This window comes from Pygocentrus nattereri, chromosome 7 (genome assembly GCF_015220715.1).
Source record: "Pygocentrus nattereri isolate fPygNat1 chromosome 7, fPygNat1.pri, whole genome shotgun sequence".
In the NCBI taxonomy this organism is placed as follows: Eukaryota; Metazoa; Chordata; class Actinopteri; order Characiformes; family Serrasalmidae; genus Pygocentrus; species Pygocentrus nattereri.
This window is the reverse complement of record NC_051217.1, coordinates 2,575,839-2,594,386: the sequence shown is the minus strand read 5'-3', so window position 1 is coordinate 2,594,386 and position 18,548 is coordinate 2,575,839. Positions and strand designations below refer to the sequence as shown.

At 41.0% G+C, this 18,548-nt stretch overlaps 1 protein-coding gene across 2 annotated transcripts in view; it reads right to left on the bottom strand.

Moving 5' to 3' along the window:
• Positions 1-18,548, bottom strand: part of megf11 (multiple EGF-like-domains 11) — a 152,387-nt gene that overhangs the window by 62,594 nt on the left and 71,245 nt on the right. The gene's annotated exons all lie outside the window — the stretch shown is intronic.

Genomic DNA, 18,548 nt, shown 5'->3' with positions numbered 1-18,548 from the left:
AAAAATCTTTTCAAACAACCACTTATGTACCCTCACATGCAGTTTTAATCAGAAAACCAGAAAAAACCTTGCATGTCGTGCGTTTATTATTCAAGACATTACAAGCAGGAATGTCTTGAATTTTGTGCCATCAATAATTTTTCAGATGTTTGGATAAATTGCATATCATTGCTGTCCAAAGAAAATTAAGTATCTCCAAAATGGACATAGGAGAGGGTAAAAATGTTCTTTACTCTTAACGAGACTTTATTCAAAGCAATTTTGGAGCATTTCTGTTGGTCCAATCATCATGAAAATATCAAAATATTGTGTATGACTTAACCAGTCACTCACCATTTAGACTTCATTAGCACTTATAGTGGTCCATCTGTTTCCCTTCATACATTGTTAGCTCCCTTTCCCCAATTCTTCAATGGTCAGGACACCAAAGGACCACCACAGCGCAGGTATTATTAGGGTGGTGGATGGTTCTCAGCACTGCAGTGACACTGATGTGGTGGCGGCGTTTAATGTGTGTTGTGCTGGTACGAGTGGATCAGACACAGCAGTGCTGCTGGAGTTTTTAAACACTCACTGTCTGTTCTATTAGACACTACTACTTTATTGATCCACCTTGTAGATGTAAAGTCCTTCATCAGTGGTTACAGGACAATGTTGGTTGTTTATGTTTGGTTGATGGACTGTTCATAGTGTTCCAGCTACACTATATCTGATCCACTCATACCAGCACAACACACACTAACACACCACCACCTCATCAGTGTCACTGCAGTGCTGAGAACCATCCACCACCCAAATAATAATACCTACCTCGGTGGGGTGGGGGGGCTAATGAAGTAGGCAGATAAACAGATGGATAACAGTCTGTAATTGTAGAACTACAAAGTGCATTATGGTTAGTGGAGCTGATAAAATGGACAGTGAGTGTAGAAAGAAGGAGGTTGTTTTCATGAAGTGGCTTGTACAAAATGACCATTTTATAATAGCAATGAAATTACAGCAGGCAGGCACCTAGAGGCCCAGGCCAGCATCCAGTGCCAGTGGCATGTGTAAATGAGTCAACACTGACACTAAAAACCCCCACTACTGCACCCATGAGTAGGGAAGTCCAGATGTATCAGGCAACACTTGAAATGCTCTTCAGCCAACAGAGACATAAGTGAGAGGATATGATGGAGCTCAATCCAGGGCTACAAAAATTCTAATACATATGGATCTGCTGCTGAGGATTTAGCACATGAGCGCATGAGCACGTGCAGGGTGACAGAGTGAAAATGAGCTGACAGAATGTTTGAGTTGGACAGTAGTATGGAATTATTTAAGTATGTGAGCTGGCAGATCCCCATTACTAGTGGGCGTGACTGCAGACGAACAGGAGAGAAGAACAAAGCCTCTCTTAACATTTCAACTTTAGGGCCTTTGCTTTTCTCTTTGTACATGTTACATTTAGAGGATGTCAATAAGAAACTATATCAGTTTTCACAGTTATACCAATGACACGTAATTAGACAACCCCACTTCCAAAAAAGCTGGGACGCTGTGCAGAATGTAAATAAAAATAGAATGCAATAATATGCAAATCATGTAAACAATATTTTTAAAGGAAAATAGTACAAAGACAACATATCAAATGTTTAAACTGAGAATTTATTTGTTTTTTTTGAACAATTTTGAATTATTTTAACAGCACTCTGTAAGTGTTTGGGAACTGAGGAGACCAACAGCTATAGTTTTGAAAGTGAAATGTTTTCCCATTCTTGTTTGATATAAGATTTCAGCTGCTCAACAGTTTGAGGACTCATTTGTCATATTTTTCATTTAATAATGTGCCAAATGTTTTCAGTGGTGAGAGGTCGGGACTACAGGCAGGGCAGTTTAGCACCTGGACTCTTTCAATACTGAGCCATGCTTCTGTAATAGACGCAGAATGTGGTTTGACATTGTCTTCCTGAAATAATCAAGGCCTTCACTGAAAAAGATGTCATCTGGATGGCAGCAGATGTTGCCAAAACATGTATATATTGTCCAGCATTAATGGTGCCTTCAGCTGGTGCACGTCACCCATGCTATGTGCCCTAATGTACCCCTACACCATCAAGAACACTGGCTTTTGAACTGTGCACTGATATCAAGCTGAGTGGTCTTTAGCCATGATTTGTCCATGATTTCCAAAAAGAATTTCAAATGTTGATTCGTCCGTCCACAGGACATTTTTCTGCTTTGCCTCAATACATTTTAAATGAGCTCAGGCCCAGAGAAAGTGGCAGCACTTCTGGATCCTGTTTATATATAGTTTTTTGTGGATGCAGTGACGAACTGTGATCACAGACGGTATTATTCAGAAGTGTTTCTGAGCCCATGCAGTGATTTCCACTACAGAATCATGTTTTTAATGCAGTGTTGCCTGAGGGCCCAAAGATCATGGTCAGCCAACAGCCTGTTTTTTGGCCTTATCCCTGGCATTCAGAGATTTCTCCATATTCCCTGAATCTTTGAATTATATAATGTAGTGTAGACGCTGAAAATATTAAAGGTCCTTGCTACTTTATGTTGAGAAATGTTTTTCTTGAATTGTTGCACTATTTGCTCATGCAGTCTTTCACAAAGTGGTGAACCACTCTTCATCTTTACTTCTGAAAGACTCAGCCTCTCTTGGCTGCTTTTTTATACCCAATCATGTGATTGATCTGTTGCCAGTCAACCACCAGATATTTTTAACATTACACAATTTTACCAGCATTTTGTTGCTCCTGTCCCAACATTTTTGGAACGTGCTGTTGGCATCAAATTCAAATTCAGCGTATATTTTTCAAAAGACAGTAAAATTATCAGTTTCAAGATTTGCTATATTATCTTTGTACTGTTTTCCATGAAATATAGGATTTAAATGATCTGCACTTCATTGCACTTTTTTATATACATTTTGCACAGTGTCCCAACTTTTTGGAACAAGGGGTTGTACATTTCCTTTCCTTGAAACCTGGGTGTAGTCTTTCTGAACAGGTTCTGCGCTCTGTTTTATCCCTTTCTTCTCTCCCTTTTTTGGTTATTATGCTTCTAAACTGTGGAACACAGCTTCAACTTTTTATAAGCTAGTCCAGCTCAAAGCACACTTTTAAGAAGCATCTGAAAATGTATCTCTGACTTAGTGTTTAATTAAAATTCTAAATCTCTTTTGGTATTTGATAATTATCATTTTAATTTGATCTCTGTCACTGTGTTATATGATTAAAAAAAAAACATTACCTAACATAACTTGCTTATAGTAATAGAATGTTCAACAGTATCACATACTAGTAAAACATACTAGTCTCAAGTAGTAAATAAAGGTAAATAGCTATTTTGAACAAAGACGGGCAGCGGTTCTTAAACAGGTCCTCAAGGACTCCCAGACAGCCCAAAGTTTTGCAGGGGTTCATAAACTTTTTCACACCAGGACCCACATGTGTAATGTTTGTCAGCATTTTGTGAAGTGAAGCATATTACATTCAAAAACTCCTTGTCAGTCCACTTTGACTGAATATAATGTTATTTACACCAACAATCACAACAGCATACCATGATAAAAGAATGGAAATGCATAGACCGTCATCGTTACTTACCTTCAGTGTAAACACATTTCTAAACATGCATACATTTGATTATTATTTAGTTGGATGATCTTATTTAAAATTGATCTGACTCATGTTTTCAGCTTGCATTGACTCATTTACAGATTCGTCTAGCGGCAGGCAACTTGCAGCAGGTGGCAATAAATATACTTGAAGCTTTGACTGCATGCAGCAACCGCAGGCCCTACAATACCAGCCGGTATGAAGGCTACATTGTACAGAGCTATTTTTGTGCCAGAAGTTTCAAATACAATCCACAAGCATAATGTTAAGTATCAAAGTCTTCGAAATATGTTGAAAATACAAATAAGAAAACAAAAAAGAGTTTTTTTTTAAATTACTAGTCATTTTTGCACATTTTAATATAAATGTTTCATTCATTTTGCCAGCGTTTTTTTCTGTTTGCTATTCTTGTACTTGTGTTGTGGATTTTATTATTATATTTGAAATTTTTATGCACAAAATGAACTACATAACATTGATAAAAAGCCAGTTTGGGACGGAAATAGACTGATTACAATATCTAATCCATTTATTATATCTAATCCAAGTCCTTCATTTATTTCTGCTCTTGTGGGGAAAAACTATGTGCATTGGCTTATTCGAGACCCAGTCGTCATTGTGTGACCCACAGATTAAGAGCCACTGCCTTAAGGTATTATTGGTGTGCTGTCACTATAAACAATAAAGTGTATCCAGATGTTACAAACTATTGGGGCATTTTAACATGTATTCCAGCCATCTGTATGATGCTATTCAGACAATGAGCATGCTAATACTCCCCACCTCTTCTATTAACTTATTATTATTCAGAGAGAAATGACCAACAAGACCTGTCCCTGTAAACTCTGCTCAATAGGTTGTGAACTGTCGGACTTCATCCTGGAATCGGCAAAGTGCAAGATTGGTAAAGTCCTAGAATTTTATTGCCAAACATGCGTTAAGACACGTGACATTGGTAAATGTTTTATCAATACTAGTGCATCCCATAGAAAGTGGGGAGTGGATGGTGGATACATTATACTCTCTCCAAATCAGCAAGTCACTAATACCACTGAGAATAAAATCTCTAAAATAAACACCATCAACAACGTAGAGCCTCTGATCGTAGGGAGTTTTGGGGATTTCAGCAGAGAGCAGCCCAGTCATTCTGGTGTCTTATAAGCAGCTAGCCAGCATAAATGTCTCAGTGCATCTGGAGGTGATTTTGGTGATTGAGAGCTTTATGTCTCTCATTCCTCCCCCTGCAGACGCTTCAGTGAAAAACACCAACATGCGGCCTGGGTTGCCAGGTCAATGAATATTCAGTTATTGACTTCAGCATCATTTCTGATAAATGTTAACAGATTTGGGGATCAGTGTACCTGTGTTTTCTTGGCTAAGCTAAGAGAGAGTGTTGGAAATGAATGAAGTCTTAATGAAACCTGTTGGCAGTGAGGCAGCGGTGCTTGGTGTCTGTGCCAGGCAAACATGAGGAGGATGATCAGGAGCTAGAAAAGGGGATGTCAACCAATGCAGTGGCAGCATCTTCTAAGAGTGGGCTGGAGTACACTGTATTAAGCAGCTCAGAGGGGGCGGGTGAGCAAGTTATTGATTTGAGCAAATCCGGCTTGGATGTGTTCTTGTGTAGGCCAAGTTCTTGTGCCACACAAATGACCAGGGCACTTTGGAAGCAGCGAGTCAGCGGGTGGTTGGGCGAGACGGATGAACAGTCCGCCGCCCTCTCCGCTCACGGTCAATCTCCTGTCCACCCCCTGCCACTCGGCTCTCCCACACTGATGAATGAGAGAGAACAGACAAACACAACACATCCACTAACTCGCCAGCCGGCTAACCCCAGACCTGGTCAACTCCCCATCAGACCCAAAGTGAAAGACCTCGTTTCTGCAAGCACCTCACATTGAGGCGTTGAAGGGTCTCTCCCCACACCCCCCAACAAAAATCATCCAGCTCCTGCCTTGGCCTCAAATCTGCCTGGACTGCTCGTTTGCTGTGATGCTAAATTACTGTGGAGGAGGACAGACAAATAAAGAGGGAAATCTAGTCAAAGCTTAATTTTGGATGTTTTTTTCTTTCGGCACTCAAGAGCTCCACAGAATGTTTCCATAGGAAGACTTAAAGCCTCTTTTCCCCTGGCAGAGCGACGCCTCAACACATCTCCAGCTAAAGCCCATTATCTTACTGTCTCTCTCCCAGTGCAAAGGCTTTCCCAGACTTGCTAGAGCCTTGCTCTAGCTGTGGGCCTCTGACAGCATTTAGCAGTGATTAAGGAGTCAGAGTTCACTCTGTGCCACAGGCAAGACTGCAAAAAATACACATATGGGCTCATCCCCATCGTTTTGTGTTCCAGGGGCGTGCAACGAAAGCTTTCACAAAGATGAGTACAAATCTAAAGGGGGATAAAGGGGAACGGATAAGGACCCCCCTGTGGGGTGCAACACATGTGGGTGTGTATTTGAGAGAGTGTGTAAGTGTGTGGGCAGAGAATTCAGCTGGAATAGAGGAGATGTGGAGACCTGCACCGCAACCCCCATTAACGGCACAGGCTCTGTGCTAACCAACTAATCAGAGGGTGCGTATGGGGATGCAATCCGCGCTCATCCACTCAACAAACTTGGGGCTCAGAGCAGCAAATCTGAGCTGTGGGCGTGAGTTTGTATACTGTACTTTTATAAGAGGGGAAATCCAATGGTCTAATCCGATCAGATGGATGGGAAAGATCTCCGTGAAGGGCAGCATGCACCATGATGCTGGGAGAAGCTAGGCTCAGATCCATAATGTTAGCCTTTGAAGTTCTCCCAGAAGAAGTCTGCACAGGCCTAGCCTGCAGGAACAAAACCCAAAATCCGTTCAGCTACCAGCCTGATTCAGATGTACTGAAAGTTGTCAAGAATATCTTTTTGGCATAACATTTCTTTGCCTTCAGAGTCTCATACCTTAGAATTAAACGAATGAATATCAAGTCTGTACTTCTTCTCTCACAGACTAATGCCTTACTAATTTGAGATCAGCCTTCATCCAAAAGATGAGCAAGTCTTATCTCTTTCTCAAAGTTTTATTTACTTGCACAGTTATCATAAATGTGTTCAGTTGCATTTTAATGTAGCGCTCCTATAAAAAGAAATTTATTCATAATAGATAAACCTATTAAATAATTAATTATTGCATGACACGGACAATCTGTCCATAACAGCCAACAAACCAAATGTTAGAATGTTGCTATCTTAATACGTTATAGGAGAGCCTGCATCAGTCACTGCATAGGAAAGCACAGTAAGAGAGACTGATTACAGAACTGTGCCTCAATCAAAGCACACAACGCCTCTAGGGCCAATTTAGGTTCTCTGCACCTAGTTCCACACTCTGCTCCTTTAATTAAAACTTCAGACATTCACAGCCATCCCCTAATCAACCAACTCACCAAAAACTTAGCTCTTTAGCTAATGGCTATTGAACTCTGACAGGATCTTCTGCATGGGTTCAAAATAGGTATATTCTAATGACTCAGTGTTCCCATGAGTCACAGGCAGGGTGTTATGGGTACAGAGGCAGTGACTCTGTGCCTCCATCACGCCAGACTTAGTTTGAACCTCAGTCATGGTACAATGCAATAAATCCTCTGTACCTATATGTACTGTTAACTCCACACGCTAAGCAATCTGTGAGTATATATGGCTCAAATTAAAGCTGGTACTAATAAACAAATACTAATAAAGCAACTCATAAACCCTACAGCTTTCAACATAAGTACATTCTAAATTACGGCATTTTGAGCAATGTTTAGCCCCCTAAAGAACCTTTCAATGGATATCATTTTGGGTTCCTTACAGTACCTTTTCAAAAAAAAAAGATCAAAGTTATCAAATTTAGATTTGTAGGCTTGTGTTATTAATGTTACCCAGCTACTACACTAGCTACCAGATGCACTTAGTAGTTAGGTAACCAGTCAAGATTGCTTAACATTAGCTTGGAAATGAACTAACTGGTTAATTCACCAGACTATCTGACTTCCTGAGATGCCTTCATTCTCATGATATTTTGGTCACAGTTTCCTTTTCCTTTCCTGGATCTGCCCTGTCTCCTTTCATGTACCCTCCCTAGCCCCACCTACCTATTAGCGTTCCCACCTGTTTCTTATTTGTTTTGTTTCCTTGTCCTTTGTCTGATCTTGTGTGTTGATTCTTCTGTTTCATCATGTTTGCTTCGTGTGTTTAAACTTTAAACTTGAGCATGCATGCGTTCTGTGTCTACACCTTATCTGGACATATCTTGTAAACAACAACAAAAGTTTATGAAACCTCACATCCCAAGGTTTTTCAAGGCAAAGGATTCACCAAAGGCCTTTCACTTTCCCTACATATTTTAGTTAAGCTATCTGCTTTAAATGGCCTATGTACATTTGCATACATGGGCTGATTTAAAGGCCTCCTCGTGGTTTCATTATTGGGGGGGTGGGGGGGGGGGGGGGGGTGATTAACAAAATTAGAAAGTAAGAAACCTTACTTTATCTTGTGTTTTGGTTATGTATATTGGGCTTATTTTAACTATTTTAAAATATATATCTTTAGCCTGTTGCCATTCAAGGAGAGAAAAATTGTAGAGTAGCCATATAACCTAGACATCAAGCGTCTGATCTTTCCATGATCAAAAGAGCTGTAGATTTTAAAAAAACTTTGCAAATGAGTCCAAAGTCCAAAGAACCTTTTTAATATTTAAATATACTTTTACACTTTTCCATCACAAAAGATCCTTCCACATAATGTAAAGATTCTATACCAATTAAGGAATTTTCCAAAAACCGTATAGCCAAGACTTTATTTTTAAGATGTCTGTTACACACAACACACCTCACAAAAACACAATCTGAGTATTCCTTTAAGGGGAGGGCTGCCGCACAAATCGGCCTAAAGCACATTAATATAAATTGCATTTAGAGTCCTTTTATTTTTAGTAAACAAGGAATATCGCCTCCACACTGCTACAATTGTAGTATGGACAGGCAGGCCCAACAAAGCACAGATTAATATTATGTGGTTTCTACTGTAAGTAATCTCCAAGACATTTATCAGAGTCCTCAAGCTGGATGTCACAGATTAATGGGCCTACAAGGACAGCTGTATTGCTCTGAGGACTTGGTGTGAAAGCAGTGATTGTTTGGTAAACTTCGGTGATAAATGTCACTTGGCAGTTTTGCTAAGCATACCACCATAAAAACTGCCAAAAGCCTCTGCATGATGTGGCCCACCATCCCTTCCAGAGCTCCTCTGACACTCATCACTGTGTTATTTATTAGACTGGAGCATGAGCCCGGCCACAATAGAGGAGAAAGAGCTTTTGGGATGCCTCATGTGGAGCAGAGTGCTGATGGATGTTTTTCTAAATCTACAGGAAGACCTGCCAATAGTCATGAGGGGCGAATAGTGCTGAGTAAGAATAACAGAGAGGAGAGTGTGTGCATTGTAAGCTGCTGTGCTGCCACCACAGCGCTAGGAATCGCTCCTGCCCTCATTCATCTCAGACAAGCTCTCGCCATGCGCTCCTCCTTCCCCCCAAGAGAGAGAGGGGTGGCATGGGACTGGCCCAGCCCCAGGAGAAACACACAGCATTAAGATATGCTGATGCTGGAGCTGACGCTGTACTCCCTACTGTGTTCCTGCTTGAAGATTTGAGAGAAAGAGCAGTTTGTTAATGAAAGAGAGCTCGCCTGAAATATGTGTTTATTATATGAGGTTAAACTCCTAGCTGTTCCATGATTAGTTGGAAGTGCTGTTTACTGACAATTACTTTTTCATACAAAAGTCATAAGCTAAACTTCAAAGAGTCAAAAAAGGTGCTTGTATTTATGATTCATAGCATCTTGTCTACTCGATGCTTAATTAGATTGACCTGGAGAGCAACAGTAAACTTCAGTTTACTGTGCATTCTATGATTTTAATTTAGTACAAATCTGCTATGTCTATACAAGGTTGACGGTAATACTTCTAAAGAGATGTTTTTAATTTAATAACATTTAATAATAATAAAATTTAATAATAGTAATAGCAGGCCTGTTAGAGTCAACCTCACAGAAATGTACTTCCAAAAACTGGTAACTGACCCAGCAGTATGCAGTGTTGTTACTGTTACTGAGCGTGGCACCTGTCATGTAATACTGATGTAAAAATCCAGGTATACTGTGGCATCTGGAGGAGGTACATGCGCAGATAGACCCCAGAGGGACGCTTGAGCCCCTGCCCCTTTGACCTTAGACTGCACAAGTGCCCACTTGGTCGATATGTTTAATAGTTCTCTGTTATGTGGCCATTCTTTAAGATCTGTTTTCAGGTTTAGTGTCAACCCTGGAACAGAGCTCATGGGTCAGTTTGTGTTTCACATGCTTTATCACTCTTGGGTGCCCCCTCTGATGCAGTACTGATGCAGTAATGTGCTGAAAATTATGCCAAAAGGGCACAGATGAACTCTGTAAAGTCGTAACACTGAAAAACAATCAAACAAATTGCAATAAGGGCCTCTAATAATTAGAAAAACAAGTAGTTGTTGCTATTAAAAAACAATAGGATTTATGCAAGGTTCTTAAGGGAACTCAAACAGAGTTGCTCCTGCAGGTTTTTATAGTAATTAGATGTCATAGTGGGTAGTGTTAGATTCTTGCTTGCTGGAGATTGGGGTTCAAATACTTGCTTAGATAGTGATGATAGCACTTTGGGTTTAATTTCCTTTGAAACATGATGTTGTGTTTGTGTTTGCAAATTAAGTTTGTTCATGTTGGTCTTTTTACTTGAGCCCATACCCAACATGTCTGAGCATGGGCCTGATTAAGAGAAACACAGATACTTTGTCCTGTACGATTTGGAGCTCCCTTACAGTCAAATCCTTTACAAATTACATCATCGAACCTCCTTTGGTAAAACTAATCCAGCTCGATTAATGCTTCACATATGTAAAAGCAGTGACTTTTACCAAAGTAAACTGGTCCTAGCAGGAGAGCGGAGTCACGATTGAGTTGCAGCCCCTCTCTTGATAACATCATGTTCACAGAGGGATGTTTAGAGACATCTATAACCAATTAATTACCAGCTAATGACCGACCAAAATGGATGCTCCACCAAGGATACATCTGGGTCATTTGTTCAAGGTCTATTTAAATCTGAACTTGGATCAATAGGAGCCTTGAGAAAACAAGTCAGCTTCTATTCTGTCTTCAGTTCCAAGCTTTTTTATAGACAACCTGAGGAAAGTCGTTAACCAATCCCAGAGCCTATGCAGAGGGAGGAGGGAATCTTTGAAGTGAATGAGGTAGGCAGAACCTGGGTCATTATATGGTTCTTGAATAATGTGAGAAAAGCCTTGACCCAGTGCAGCAAAATCAACAGCTTATTCAACAAAAGTCAAAAGCGTCCTCATCAGCAGATTGTTACCCGGGCTGCTACCTCTACCAATTAATAATCCCTATTCTTCATTCTCCCCACTCTCCCTCTTGGGGGGTGGGGGGGGGGGGGGGTGGGGGGGGTGGTTCCAGCAACAAACTCTCCCATCTCTTTCATATGCGGACATCAAAACAAGAAAAGAAACGCAGATTTACTTAGATGCCGCCAGTGAGGGCTGAAGGACGCAAATAGGACACAAAGTGGAAGGTGGGATGGAGGTCTGTGTGGCAAACACGTGGGAGGTCAGTGGTGACCAAAAGCGTGTATTCCAGAGACAATGTCAACCCAATAAAGCTCGCTCGTGCAGCACTTAATTTGCACCCATTGATTTCCTATTTTCAATTATTAATTCTAATTAGGATGAAGTGAATGGTGCCAGGGGGCATGGCAGAGGGTCGATTTGTAGGGGTTGGACCGGACTGATGGAGGCAAGAAATGTACCCGTGTTTGTGTGAGAGACACCATTCTATTTTATAGATTTGAAAACACTTAAGAAACAAACCTAGCATTCATACAATCTCAATTTTGCACAGATTTGCAAATCAAAAGAAAGAGCATAAGTGCTGGAAATGTCCTTGTAATATTTCAACATTTTACTTTTGACATAGAAGTGAGCCGAGTTGAAACGCTGATATGGAACGGTGGGTTATTATTATTATTCTAGCTCTTGATGAGTGGGCTGGCTGATGGATGGGGCAGAAACAGCTCCAGCAGGGGGCAGCACTGCATAGGGTGAAGTGTCACTTTTAAGCCAAGGCCTAGTAGATATAAAGGTGACGGATGATGTATATGTAATTAATCTTTCACCAGGCATTGAATGTTCCACCCCTTCCTCTGCTCTACTCCGGATTTAAAACAGTGCGAGCACAACAACATCAGCCATGATGCATTACCCCAATATGCATATTCATCAGTAAACATAGTCGCCCATTAGGTCCCATACAAATTTGATTACCTGTTTAATTGACTTTCTCTCATCAGAAAAAATGATTAAACTAAAATACTTTTTAAAAACACACCAAGGTGATGTAAACAGACTCTTTCTTATCAATTTTCAGCGAAAATGTATGCTTCGAAAGTTAGGTGGGATACTAGGGTAAAAACAGAGAATGAATGATTGGCCAGAGCGCATACTCTTTCTGACTACAGTTGTCCAGCGACTCCCATCGGTGACATATCATGCACTTCTGTGGTTTGCACCTGCTGAAAACAGGCAGGGATGAAGAGAAAATGGGCTATGCCATACATCTTTTTCTGGGTCAGCTTTGAGACTACTGAGCATAAACATGTTGTGCAGGTGTTGGGAGTGGTATATATGGAATCTGTACAGAGCTTCCTCAGAGGACAGGACAAAAATAGAGAGCCATTATTGGGAAAAGGCTTCAACAACACTACTGAACTCTCTCTATGGTCAATGGTTTAATGACGATAATTTCTCAAAAAAACAAGCACAATAAAAAAAAAACATACTTTGTTGACTTGTATAAATCCTAAACTGAGATCAATACATTGGTTGCACTTTCTAATTTCGACTTAATTTTCATCAGTTCAGAACAGCAGAGTTGATTCCTTAATCAGTTCAGAACAGCAGAGTTGATTCCTTAATCAGTTCAGAACAGCAGAGTTGATTCCTTAATCAGTTCAGAACAGCAGAGTTGATTCCTTAATCAGTTCAGAACAGCAGAGTTTATTGTTCTGTGATTCACCCTCTTTATTTCCACACGTTACTGGTGTAGAAGACACCAAGAAGACAGGAAAAGTAAATGGCTGTTTTCTGATTATACGTAAGTGAGCATTTGGTAAAACATTTGGTGAAACTTGTGCTAAGCAACTTTTTAGACAAAACACTCACATACCACACATCCACACGCAGGCTCGGATAATTAGCTTTTAATGGTCTGACATTATGCTAATGCTCTTCATGAGGAGATAAATCTTGGTGTGGGGTTTTCTGGCTCTCCGCAGGTGGCCATCTGCCCACCACAGTTGAGGAGATCAGACGAAGGACAGACCAAAGGGAGCACCGCTGCTATGCTCTGCCAGCCAGGGTCAAAGTGCCAGCGCCCATCAGCGACTATGCTCTGAACTAGTGGGCGGGTCCATTATCACCCGTCACTCATGATCGATGGGATTATGCAATTACATTGTCATCTTTATGATTAGCGGAGCTGTGATTGTAAATATCCCTATTGATCAACACCCAGCGATATGCAGTAGACGTGTGAAATCATGTAAAGGTCAGTGCTGAAAGTCACTGTAATTACTGCGAAACCATGAAGAGCTGAGAGGCTGAGAAAGTGAGGTGATTTGAACAAACCAGGCTCCATCAGAAGAGTGACTACAGAATTGTACACATCAGCCTTGCAGCACTCTCCTGCTACATTTGCCCACTCTAGCACCCTCCAAAAGCTGCCACTTAAATATGGACCACATTAAAGCTTCATTTCATGAGTGACTGCAATTTGGAGAGTGGCAGTAAAGGGACGGACTACAGCCGGAAGGAGGCTTCGGAACAAAGCGTCAACCTCACTGGCCGCCTTCTCTAGGTCCGAGCGGCCGCATGAAGTGGCCGCGGTGTGTCAATCAGAGCTGTCCCTCGGCCTCTTCATCTGCTCTACAGTCACACATGGCCCCTCTTGAGACCACAGGCCTCTCCAAATAAAAAAGAAAGAAAGAAAGATGGAAAGAAAGAAAGAAAAAAGAAGGTTGGCGGGTTCATGGTGCAAAAAATTATCCTGAACGAACCTCAGGAGCTCTGAATGCAGTTTTGTTCTCCACTCATCTCTGGAAACTTGCCAAAGCCCATGAATTATTCCTGTGGATTCTCAAAGTCACAGTGAAGTCAAAGGTACACAAGAGTGACTCACTGAGAAATCCATTGTGTTTGTGTGACTGGCAGTCAAAAACAGACCTAAAAATAAAGGAAAATAGGAGGAAAAAACACCCAGCAGTGGGAGACTTCTTGTGCTGGAGATAATGGGTTAATATAACATCTGGCAAACATGAAGCCCTAAAAAAAAAAAGAAAAATTACAAATGATTTGTTGTGTTGGTTGCCACAGATAAAGCTGCAGATGTCTTATGAGAAAACAAGCAGAATGTAAAAGAGAAAATCTAATTCTACTGCTTGGAAGTCTGTGCTACAGTCCAGCAGAGAAGGTGCCTGTATCGATCCACTGAGAGGAGAGGCTTTTTTTATTCCCCTGATGGGCAAAATCACTTGATCATATCTAAATAACTCCACGAATAAGTCTCATAAGCTGAAATTCAGTTTATTAAAGGAATATAACATGAAAAAAGTAATCAATGGTGGGGAAGATGCAGCAGAGAAGATGTTTGTAAAATGGTGAATATCTCTTAGGTTCAAGACTATAGAATATATTACACAGCTCACTTCCACAGGCCAGGAGTTTCGGTGTGAATCCTTTTAGAAATCCAAGAAAATGTTTTATTCAGATCTCAGGTATTTTTTGTATTTCACTGGAATATATCAAATATTTTCCACAGTAAACTGGAAATTAAGTCATTTGTTCCTCTGCAGCCTTGACCTTGAGTTCCTGTAGCATTTCTTTAAATACAGAAGACATTACTGTGCAACTCTGACTCCGCTGCCACGAATGCGTCCTATCATCAGGCAGCAACTACATTTCCTGTAAAACTCGCCTTTGATCCTTATCGTCTAGATGCCCTTTCTCAGACGCACAGATCACAGACTCTGTGCCTTTGTTCTTCTTATTAAGCCTTAGCGACATGATAGCGTCTCTGTCCCTTTGGCTTCTGCCTTTTCTTTAGTGGCAAAAGGCAGGGATTTAATTGAATTCCTGGGCTTTTAATGTCTGCATTAAGATAATCAAAGCAGGAGAGGCTTGAGTTGTTTATCTTGACCTTGGAAGAATTAGCAGGGCCACATTCTCAGAGATGGCTGCAAGTCCCAAGAAAAACACAAATGGTATTTTACGGGAATTTAAGCACAGCTTAATCGATCTTTGGGTCTACCCTAAAGGAACAGGAGCTCCTGCAAGGGAGGGAATTTTGACTTTTTTTCTAATTTGGCCAACAGGGTTGTAATATCTCTTACAAGTTACGCTACAAGCTACTTATAACTTAAACTAAAAATGCTGCATCTGAAGAGCTGTTTCATGACTTTCAATAGATCAGTGAGTGGGAAGTATCGACGCTCACAGGTAAAAAGTTTATAAGTATAATTAATGAATAGATTGATATCATTCTTGCAGCTCTTGCATTACGTTTATTTGTGCTAACTTACTGAAATACCTCTTACAGGTAAACCTTTATAACAGGAACTGCACTCAAACAACACTTAGGCCCAGAATCTACCACACTGCATTCAAGAGTATTCCAAACTGGTCTTCAGGCAGTCGTGCTTCACACTGCATTGCTCAATAGTTCAACGGCTACACTCTGCAAACAAGCTTTGCTCCATCACAAATATACGTATGATGTTGCAGAAAGGATCACTGGGTTAACACAGTCTATCATTAAAACATTGAATGAGTTAGCCCTTGCTCTTAATCATGAGAAAACAAATCGTCCTCTCAAACAGAAGTGTGGAACAGCAGACAGAGGAGGAGCAGAGCAGAATTCTGAATAAAAACCTCAGTTACCCTGGGACCCGGGGCACAATTTGATTAAAAGTTTGTTTTTCTTTGCTCTCCTAGCAAACCAAGGGGGCGCGTCGATGCAGCACTGACAGTTAATTGGACTTGGCAGGGCCGGGAGTTCATTCGTCAGCATTGTGTGGGGCTTGCCTGTGAGGAGCAGGACAATCAATGTCCCCTAGGACGGCCCGTAATCACTGCAACACTGCCATGGAGTGTGGGGTTAAACATCAGGAGATTGCAGGTGCAGGAGGATCCGACGGAGGCTGCAAATACAGCACCCCCGCACAAACACACACAAGCACATCCACTCTGCCCCATGGCGTACCGTAGTACAGCACAGTAAGTCACGTGGCGCGAAACCCACAATACAAAGCCTCCAACGTGTACTTGTAGGCTCACACACCGCTAGATCTTCCCTACAGAGATGTTACAAAAACCTGGAGTAATTTTTATTCTAGCCTTCTGGTGTTATACAATCTGGATCTGCTAGTATTTCACTGTGGCATTTGGTAAATTCTGATTCTGAACAGCATGGCCATCTAATGCTTTCCAAAAGTGCTTGCATGATGGCACTAAAATTCAGCCTTCTGCTTAGCACTCCAGCATATTAAACCCTCAAACTGTCATGGGCATATAAAAACCTTGTATTACTGAAATGGTAACTTTTATAAAATCATGTTTAATTAACAAAACTATTTGTTATGTTCTAATTTAGAGAGCCGAGGGGGCCGGGGGTAGGTTGGCGCTGATGCCAGCTCAGTGGTGCAGTAAGGCCAAATATGAACAGAGCTAAGGATGATGGAACATTATTGAATAGTAAATGAAGAATACCGATGACTACCGATGTATGTGAGAGCATTATAACGCAAGAGTCGGTGACCTGTGAGCAGTGAGAAATGTATAATAAGTGAATCCACACACTGGCTCAATAAAAAAACAGAGCCTATCTACAGTACCCTTCAGTAGCCTCACCTCATCATAACAAGACCTCTAGTGCCACCAGCAATCGCAGCTCCAGAGCTCCAGAATTAACATCTCGGCCCTCGCCACAGCGAGCAAAGGGATCATCAAATGTAATGATCAATGAAATAAATTGAATCCTGTAGCGCTCAACTTCATAAACATGGAAATGGACCACAAAATCAAGGGTGACTCATAGACTGTGAAATGACCACAACACAGCCTAGCCTTACATTAGTATGCTTGCAGTAGCTGATAGCAGTGCTGTTACAGCATTTCAGCTATTTTAGACCCACTAACCTTCTCCTGAGGACAAGTTATAGGGCTTTTTAATGCCCTTATTAAATCACGCTATCTAAAGGCTCCTGACACTGAGGAGAATGTTTGAGAATCTTGCTTTAAGTGTAATGACACCACATCTATGCGCTAATGACAACCAGTGGAAAGAAGCATGGATGATATCTGTATAATCACCAACGCTGCAATCATCATCACCATCATTGTCACCGCTTCAACATCAATGCAGTCTTTTTGAATTCTGGTTATCGTAAGATGTGTCTGACTGACCGGAACATTACTCTAGAACTCATGGTAATAAAACTATTGTGAAATTTCCTTCCTGAGTGGACTGCAGCATTTCCTCAGCATTGACAGGATAATAAAAATGTAAAAAAAAAAGCAAACAAGAAAACAAAAACACACCAGACAAGTATTAATATCCTCCATAAAGTGCCATAAACTATAACTAACTACTGTTTTCCAAGAATATAATGTAAAAATGTTGTAAACATGCAGTAAAATAAAGTACAATTTGCAACAACAAACTGTTTCCTTAAATCTCGGTATGTTATTTTATTTTGCCAGAAATTCTGGGAGCTGGTGTCAATTCTTAACAGTTTACTGTGTCATTTACAGTAAGTTTCTTTAGGAACGTACTATTCCAGATGTCCCTGGCATTTCTACAGAAGTAAAATGAGAAAACTAATGACACTGTTTCAAATTTCACAACGTTAAGATTACAGTATTTTTCTGGCGACTAGGCCGCCAGTAGTTTACTATAAATTTTACAGCACTTTTTTCTTCACTGTGAAAACCAAGGGTGGCAAATTGTGGCTCTGGAGGCCCGGTGTTCAGCACAGTTTCCAACACCAACTAAACCTGGCAATTCACTTCTGAGTGAAATCAGATAAGCTTGAGCAGGAAAATCACCAAAATGTGCAGGGCTTTGGCCCTCCATGACTGTCATTTGGCACCCCTGGTGCAACAAACCATCAATATGGGCGTCATTCTTGAAAACAACTAGACATTCGGAGTGATTCTGAGTGGTGAAAGTGCCGTAGTCTCACCTTCCTTAGGTTTCTTAGAATTGAAAAAGCTGAAATATGTTATTTTATTTAATTCTCCACTCACAATGGATTCAAATAGTGTAATGATCTTAATACAGAAAATTAAACCAAAAATCAATGTAGATGAGGCCACAATTATGCAAATTTGAAAATCTGGACATTCTGGGCTTTCTGGGATTGGGCAGCACTAGGACTTTCTGCGCATGAGCTGCAGTGTAGACTGGGCACAGGTTTTGGCCCATTATGAGTAGGCAGTTAATGAGTAGCATAGGGAGTGGTCACATGCTTCACTCAGCTCCTGTGTCAGCCAAAGCAAACACTAATACAGTGATTTATTCAACCAATTAATGTAACACAAATCATCTAGCAACTGCTCGCGTTTCCCTAATCACAGATGGACATGCATACACACTAAGTTTGCCCAAGGAAGCGCTATTCTTGCAGCAACTTCTTCGCTATACTTCTTGCGCCTCGATATGTTTCTCATTCCTCCCCATCCTCTTGCGTGGGGGTGCCCAGGTCAGCCCAGGGATACGGATAAACAGCGATCCATGAGAGTTACTGGGTTTTAACAGTAGAGACA